The sequence below is a fragment of the Ceratotherium simum genome, chromosome 25 (genome assembly GCF_057802395.1).
Source record: "Ceratotherium simum simum isolate JZ-2026a chromosome 25, ASM5780239v1, whole genome shotgun sequence".
Taxonomy (NCBI): domain Eukaryota; kingdom Metazoa; phylum Chordata; class Mammalia; order Perissodactyla; family Rhinocerotidae; genus Ceratotherium; species Ceratotherium simum.
Window position 1 is genome coordinate 12,707,261 of NC_141924.1, and position 7,857 is coordinate 12,715,117.

The 7,857-nt window shown below is 54.7% G+C and overlaps 1 long non-coding RNA gene across 1 annotated transcript; it reads right to left on the reverse strand.

Annotated features, from left to right (window-relative positions):
- Nucleotides 1-378: 378 nt before the first annotated feature.
- Nucleotides 379-6,638, reverse strand: LOC147913734 (uncharacterized). The gene is made up of 3 exons (XR_015556361.1): nucleotides 6,470-6,638; nucleotides 5,846-5,944; nucleotides 379-5,326 (listed from the first exon to the last, which is right to left on the reverse strand). It is a non-coding gene; the product is annotated as an uncharacterized LOC147913734 (long non-coding RNA).
- Between the last annotated feature and the right edge of the window lie 1,219 nt (nucleotides 6,639-7,857).

The window sequence follows — 7,857 nt, forward strand, 5'->3', positions numbered from 1 at the left end:
GTTTTTGTCTTAGACCCTCCCGTGTTGCCCCGAGATCCAGTGCTCAGACCTGGCTCCAGGGCCCGCGTTACAACACTGGACCTATTCCAAGGGCTCCAGAGAGAGAAAACCGTGGGGCAGGCACACTTCTCTTGCGTCCCTCTCACTCAATTCCCATCTCACCATCACCCAGGGTGATCAGTCATTGCTGAAGGGTGGGGTGGGGAGAGGTGGGGGGACCAGTAATTAAAGATGATTTCGAGTCCTAATTTGTGTCACCTAATCTAGGTGAATTATGCTCCATGCTTGGCAAAGGCACGTGTGTCTGCCAGGAATTTCAGTTGCAAACCACAGAACCCAACTTGGCTACTTCCATTAGAAAAGGAATTTATTCAGGATATTCAGAAGCTGGGAATCTCTGGCAGGACCCACGAATCAGGCTTGGGGGGTGCAGCATCCTGATGTGATGTTCTGATCACCACCTTCACCAGCCTCCTGGAATTCTCTGCCTCCTTATTGGCATCATTCTCTTCCACACTGAGGTCTGCAGTGGAGACTTCTGACTGGAGGATCCTGGTCACATGCTCACTCTCTCACATTGAAATCTGCAGTTGGAGACTTCTGATTGGGGGAGCCCAGTCACATGCTCACTCTCCCAGCAGAGACTTCTGATTGGGGGAGCCTTGTCACATGCTTGCTGCTCCAGTTGCAAGGGAGGCTGGGAAAGTAAAGTTTTGCCTTGTTGCTTGGGAGGCAAACTCCTAAAGAAGTAAACACCGCAAACACAGGAAAGGTTTGCAAAGCTGCTGTGTGACCACAATGTAAAATAAATATCCGGCCAGCACCTGAGAAGAAACATCCCTGACAGAGGGTACTTTGTCAGCCCTGGTCCTCAGCTCCCCCCTCCCTCTGAAGGTGCCCCTTCCTCACCCCTCCTGCGGCCAGTGGTGTGTTGTTTTCTGCGGCAGGCTGGGTGGTGGTGTTTTGTTGTGTGTTTAGGTTAGAACGAATGACCAACATTTTAAACGAGAGAATTCACATTTTAAAAAAAATCTCAATTTTCTGCTTTTCTTGAAAATTCAGAATTTGTTGGCAGAATTGAGCCAACATTTCCATTTTCCATCTCTCCAGTAGGTGGAGTCTCCAGTTTGCATGGTCCCCTCCCCTGCCCGCCTCACGCTTCGTTCCTGCCTGGCCCCCGTGGGCATCTTAGCTGGGGAGCCCTGCCTAAACTTACCACGAGGGAGAGAGAGACCAGGCCTTCCCCTCCCACGAAAAGCCTTGATGTTGGGAGGCCAAGAGAGTAGCACACGTTTTAGTTAACTGCCGATTGTCCAAAATCATGCTTGAGTCCGTGCCGTCTTTACAGTGCCATTGGGGTGGCCTGTGGAGCGTGCTTACAAACATGTATACGCAGAAATGGTGCCAGGGAATCCTTTTCTAAACTTGGCGGAGCACCTATGTGAGTGCCCAGGTAGAGTAGGCGGGTGCCCGGGAAGAATGACAGGTCCCCACCATACTCCCCTGAGTGCTACCCAAAGGGGCCCTTCTCCACGAATCCTTGTCACTGGCCTGGCACCTTCTGAGGCTTTGCGCCTGCCCAGAACTCCCCTTTCTCAGGTTCATTTCGGCCCTTTTATTCCGGAGAGGAGACCCATGGTCTTTTCTGCATCCTCATTGTGGCCTGTACTGGGATCTGCCAAAATACGTTTGTCTCTCTTCTCTCAGCCCCACCTTGTTTAGATTCTTGAGGTGGCAATGAGACGGACAAGCCAGGATGCCAAGAGTCAGAGACCAGAGGAAGATTTTACAGTCTCTCTGTAATGCAGGTGCGCGTCCACTTTGCACCTGTCCACTGCCTGAAGCTGGCATGGTCATTGCTCAGGGGAGTTCAGGCTCTCCTGTTCTCTGGGGGTCCAGGGCCCCCGGTCCTGGAGCCAGGCTTGACTGGGGGCATCATTCCAGAGGTGGGGGGCGATTTCTGAGCCCCTTTACAACTTTCCACCAAGCAAGCACTGCTGGCAGTGGTGACAGCCAGGCACAACCTCCAAAGAGGGACATTTAAATGTTTTCCGATTCCTTAATAAAAACACTAAGAAAAAAAAGCCAGCGAGCGTTAACTTCTAGATAGAGAGGAACTTCTCACAGACACTTTGCAAACATCACACGTCCTCTTTCCTCGCTGCAACACCTAGACTATCTTCTGAGAAAGATCACAGATCTTGGTGAAACCTGCTTAAGAATAAGAAAAAGTGAAAAGATTCTTTTCTACCTGTTTCCCACGGGAAAGGCGGAAACCGTTGCAGACGCTGGCACAGGGTCTCCAGAGTTTCCCTGACTTCCCCAGAACAGGACTCCAGCCCGGCAGTCAGGAGATGGGGTTAGGAGTCGGCGTGACTGGACAAGAAGCTTCCCTCCCTGGGCTCTGTCAGCACAGGGAGGTGGTGTCCTGGGCCTGGCGACTTAGGACATTTTCAGGTTCCTCTGGAGAGGTCAGAAATGATCAGGGGTAGTAGGAAGGCTGGTGTTTAGGGGAGCCCTGGGGGAGCTCTGTCTCCCACAAAGGGTCCCACACTTTTTGTTTTGATTTTGGTTCTCATTTTCTTTATTTTCTTAAGTAGGTGTTATGTTCCCATGAAACAAGATTCAAATAGTACTGAAGGTTATTCAGGCAAGTTCTCTCTCCTCTGCCTCCTGGGTCTCCCAGCTCCCCTCTCGGAAGGAAAACGTGTCTACCAGTCTCCAGGGAGCCCATCAGAGCTACTCCGTGCACGTCCATGCAGTTCACAGACACGCTCGCACACAACACACACTCACTTGCACACACATTTTCACAAACTCACCATGCACACACACCCCTACACTCTCCCTCACACGTGCACATACCCTCGCACCCAGACAAGCTCACCTACATGTCCATCACACACTCACACCTGCTCACCCTCACACCTTCACACACACTCTTACAAATGCACACATGCGCATACACCCAGACACACACACATAGACAGGCTCACCTTCACACACACACACACACCCTCACAAACACACACACACTTGCACACACCTCTCACACTCACACTCACTCACATTTATCTCTTTACTTCTACATGAGTGGTGGTACATTACACACTTTGTCCTGAACTTGGCTTTTTTTCATTCAACCATCCACCTCGGGGATTGCCGCGTGTCAGGAACAGAGAGCTGCCCCTTCCTTTGTTGTCAGGGCTGCATTGTATCCCCTGTGCGGATGGTCCCTGATTTATTACCAGCAGCCCTCTGTGGATGCCTCCAGTCTCACTACTGCGTGAATTCCCTGGTGCACACACACTTCCTAGGTGGGCACGCATCTCTCTGCAGGGTGAGTCTGAAAGGAGGCATTGCTGAGTCGTATATCAGAGATGTTGACAGACGTTGTTGTGAAATTGTGACCCAGAGGGGTGGTACCACTCTGAGTGCACATCAGCAAGTGACCTACCCGTTAAGACGGCTTTCGGTGGCAAACCTTTCAAAACTTCAAATACGTTATTCCCGGTGTTGTTTTTAGTGTGATTTCCTGGAATCTTTAGGGTATTAGAGATCTGGAACCGTTGATTCTTTCTCTTTTCCTTTTTCCCTTCCTTCCCTGCATCTTGACACCTTCTGTAGGTTAGGTGGTTTTCTAGGCTCTGGAGCTGTCTGGGTAAATCGCACGTGGTCCTGTTCTCAGGGAACTCCTAGTGTAGACACAGGAACAGGAGGGCACCACACAAGACGCAGTGACCAGCGTGTGCGTGACTCCCACCTGGCTGGGGTGGGAGATCCGGGAAGGACTGGTTTTAAAGCAAGGGGCCGAGTTAGTCTGGGAAGGGTGGGGTGGAATGAGGTGACCAACTTTGTCTCCATTTTAGCACTGAAGTCTTGTGTCCTGGAAACCCCCTCAGGCCCAGGCAGAGCAGGCCAGCTGGTGCCCTGGAGCAGTCCTGGCAAGGAACCGGAACAGAGAATGACTTTCTACATGAACGGCATGGTTTGCATGAGATATGAGTTGCTCGGGGTGCTGCTGTTGGAGTAGCTATTGAACCAGCTGCTCACGGAGGAACACGGAACATGGGTATTGGGGTCTGGAGCCTGGGAGCTGGAGAGGAGGTGACTCTGTGGCAAAACAGAGGTGGTGAGGGTGATAGCTTGGAAGTGCAGGCTGAGGAAGAAGAGCCACGGAGGATGGCCACGTTCTGGCTTGGGGACTGGTGGGGGGGGTGTCCCAGGGAAGAGTGGATGTCGGCAGAGGGGCTGGGTCTGAGGAAAGCCCACAGGGCCATCGGCCACCAGACTGCTCTCTCCTCCTGGTCCTTCTCTGACGTTCCCTCTTACCTTGTGCTCTCCACTTGATGGGGGAGGGGGCCCAGGCTGAGGGCTGGATGCAAAATCATGCAGGACGTTGTCCCCCAGGCTAGGGACCAGGACTCGTATCTGGTCGCTAGTGGAGCCTGGCGCAGTGGCGATAGGACTTTCTGCAGCCAAGGACTCAGCTACCTGCTGACTGTCAAGAAGGCAGGTCACAACGCTCAAAGCAGAGTGAGAGCGTCAGCCAGCGCCTGTGCCATCCAGGCTGAGGAAGGGAGGGATGGCGGCCAGCAGGGCCAGGTGGCCCAGAAAATACTGGAGGGCTTCGCAATGGCAGAGGAGAGTCACCACAGAGACAGTTAATGTCTCTCCACACCTGTCCTCCCCTGTCTGTGTACCCTCTATTTATAGCCAGGCACATTTCCCAGCCTCCCTTGCAGCTAGGTTGGTCATGGGACTCAGTTATAACCCATGGGATGTAAGTTAGAAGTGTCAAGGGCAGCTTTGGGGAAGGGTCTTTAATAGGCAGAAGGATGCCTTTCTTTGCTCCTTCCTTCATTTTCCAGCCTCAGAAATGCAATGTGATGGATGGAGCTTGAACAGCTCTCTTGGTCCATGAGGTAGGAGAAAGATATTGAAGATGCCCCAGCAGTGAGAGAGATTTAGCTCAGGATCTGGATATCATCATACAGGGCCTCCACAGGGCTGGACCGCCTCTGGACTCTTGTGTGTGAGAGAGAAATAAACTCTTCTCCTACTCTAGGCCACTGGTACCCTCTTCGAGTCTCTTTTGACACACGCAGCTGGACTTAATCCTCCCTGGGACACTGTCGTTGAGTGGAAGGGGGTGGTGGAAGCGAGGGGGGTGAGGTGGCAGTTTGAGGGGTCTGGGTGGGCACAGTCAGAGTGATGACAAGGTCCCAGTGTGGGCCTCAGCCTGGGCATGACGTGGAGCCAGACAGAGGATCCCTGGGGAGAAGATGGTGCAGGTCTGGAGGCTGCAGCAGGACCTGAAGTCTCCCTGGAGATGGAGGGCAGAGGATGGGAGGAGGGGGGAGGGGAGGGAGCGTTTGTGGGTGACCGAGCTGAGGAGGGCATGGGGTCTGGCAGCTTGACCCCCAAAAGACAGCCCTGTGATGGGCAAGTGGAAAAGTCACGGTCGGGAAGGGATGTGGGAGGCAGAAGACCCCAACATGCACTTGCCCCGTGGCTCCTAGGAAAGGGGGGCAGGGGCCACGTTCAGTGGTGGTTGAGCTGCTGGGGCTGTGTTCCACGGAAGCTGAGGGTGCAGGGAAGTTGGTTCACAATGGGACACTGTGAGGACTCAGTGGGGCGGGACGGCGGGGGTGTGGGGCGCAGGAGAGGCAGTTTCAGGAACAAAGGTTTGAGGCGCTTGGTGGTTTGGGCGCTGGAGGGGAGGAGGCCTGAAGGAGGCTGGGTCCAACCCCCAGAACTCCTGAGACAAAGGCCTGGGCAGGCCTGAGTGGGCTCTGTCAGGCCCCTGCCATCAGGGAAGCTTCTGGATGATTCTTTAGGTTACCTCAGAGAGAAGCTGATGTTCTCCATCAGCCAGACCCAGGTTCAAATCCTGACTCTGCCACATTCTGGTTGGACAACCCGCGAGCCTCAGTTTTCTTGCCTGTAAAATGGGAAGGAAGGAGCCAGCTCTGTAGAGGGCAGGAGGAGCAGTCCAGGCAGGAGTCCGCCTGCACAAAGCCCGGGGGCGTGGAGGCTGCCTGTTTGCCGAGCTGGAGGGAAGTTCAGAGATGACAGCCGGGCTCGCTCACGTGGGAGTGGCACTGGGAGCTACCGGAAGGTTTTAATGAGGCGGAAGGGGTGCAGTGAAATGACCTGATTGGAGTTTGGGAGAGACTGTTCTGGCTGCTAAGTGGAGAAATAGACTGGAAGGGGTTAGGAGTGGAAACAGGAATGCCAGTAAGGGGGCCACTGTGGACTTGCTCGAGGGAGACGCTGCTGCTGGGACTGGGGTAGGGGCTAAAGAAAGCGGGTCACTTCTCTGCACACCTGTCACCCCCGAGCCTCCTGCAGGAGAGGCCCCTCTCACCCCCCTCACCTGGCTTTAATATCCAGCTCAGGAGCGTGGGGTTCCCTATGTATTAGTCGGGGTGAAGCCCAGTAGCTACTGAGACACGAACCCCTGTACCTCAGAGGCACACACAATGCAGGCTTCTCTCTTGCTCCTGTTATCGTCCAGTGTAGGCTGTCTGGGGAGTGGAGAGTGGGGCCGGTCCTTCAGGAGGCTCCCCCAGCCCCTAGGGCTTCACATTCCTTCCAGTGGATTCTTGGGAGGGGGAGGGGAGAAGAGGGGAAGGGAGGGGAGGGGGAGGAAAGGAGGGAGAGAGACACACAGAGGAGGATCAAAGGTGAGGTTTTTTAGGCCTAGAAGTAGAATAAATCTCTTCCACCCACATCCCATTGGCCAGACTCAGTTCACGGCCCTGCCCAACTGCAAGGGAGGCTGGGATATGGAGTCTGGCTGGTTCCCAGGAGGAAGGGGCACGATGGGCTATGGGGACACACTCCAGCACTCTCTCTCACACCAGGACGCGCCCCCGTCCTCTCGCTCCGCAGCTGTGAGGTCTCAGGTGGAGGACGCGAAGACTGTGCGTTGTTGAAGTTCTCCCAGCTCGGTGTAGCCCACCCCGTGCCTCTCCGCCTGAGGTCTCCTGGCCTGAGTCCCTTGGCAAAAGCAGAGCCCCGGGGCCTAGTGTGAGTGTGGGGCTGCCCCCTTCCCCGCTTTCGCTCCCCTGTTCAAGCAGCCTCAGCTGTGGAGGCCGCACTTGCTGTACCCCACTCCCCACCAAGAGCCGCCTCCCCCTCCTTCCCTGGTCCTGCCCCGCCGCCTGCGGCTGCTCACAGAGTTGGTCACCTCAGGCTCCTCCGCACCCAGCCCGGCCGGTGGGAATCTGGGGTGCTCAGCAAATGTCTGTGGAATGAAGGAAAGAGGGGCGGAGGAGGAGGAAGAGCCCCGGGCGGTGCACACAGGGCAGGCCAGCGCCACCCCATGGGCAAAACCATCACAAGCCGGGTCCACGACTTCCAGCTTCGCCTGGGGATGTATTTTTTCTTTATATATGTTTTTAAAAGTTTTAACTGAATTCATTTATTTGGGGCAGGAAATACGTTCACGCGGTACAAACGGGAAAAACATCCTTCCTACCCCTTCTTCCCCTGGCTTTCCTCCCCAAGAGATCCAGCCTTCTGGCTTCTTGAGAAGCTTCCAGAAATATTCTAGGCTTAAGAAATCCTGGCTATTGTTCTCATTCTTGTGGTGGTTGTGTTTATGGCCCTCTCCTGCAGGCGGAGAGCTGGGCTCTAGGGCACAGGGGAGGTGGGCTTATTGTGAGCCTACTGTGCGTGGTCATGACAGGACACACTGTGCACACTCCTGCTGTTTGCTCCTCTCAGCACATCCAGAAGGAACCATTACCCCTCATTCTACAGGTGTGGACACTGGAGCACAGGGAGGCAGGGCCACTGGCTTCCAAGCAGCCTCAAGTCTGGTCTCGCTCTTCTCTCCCACTTCCCGCT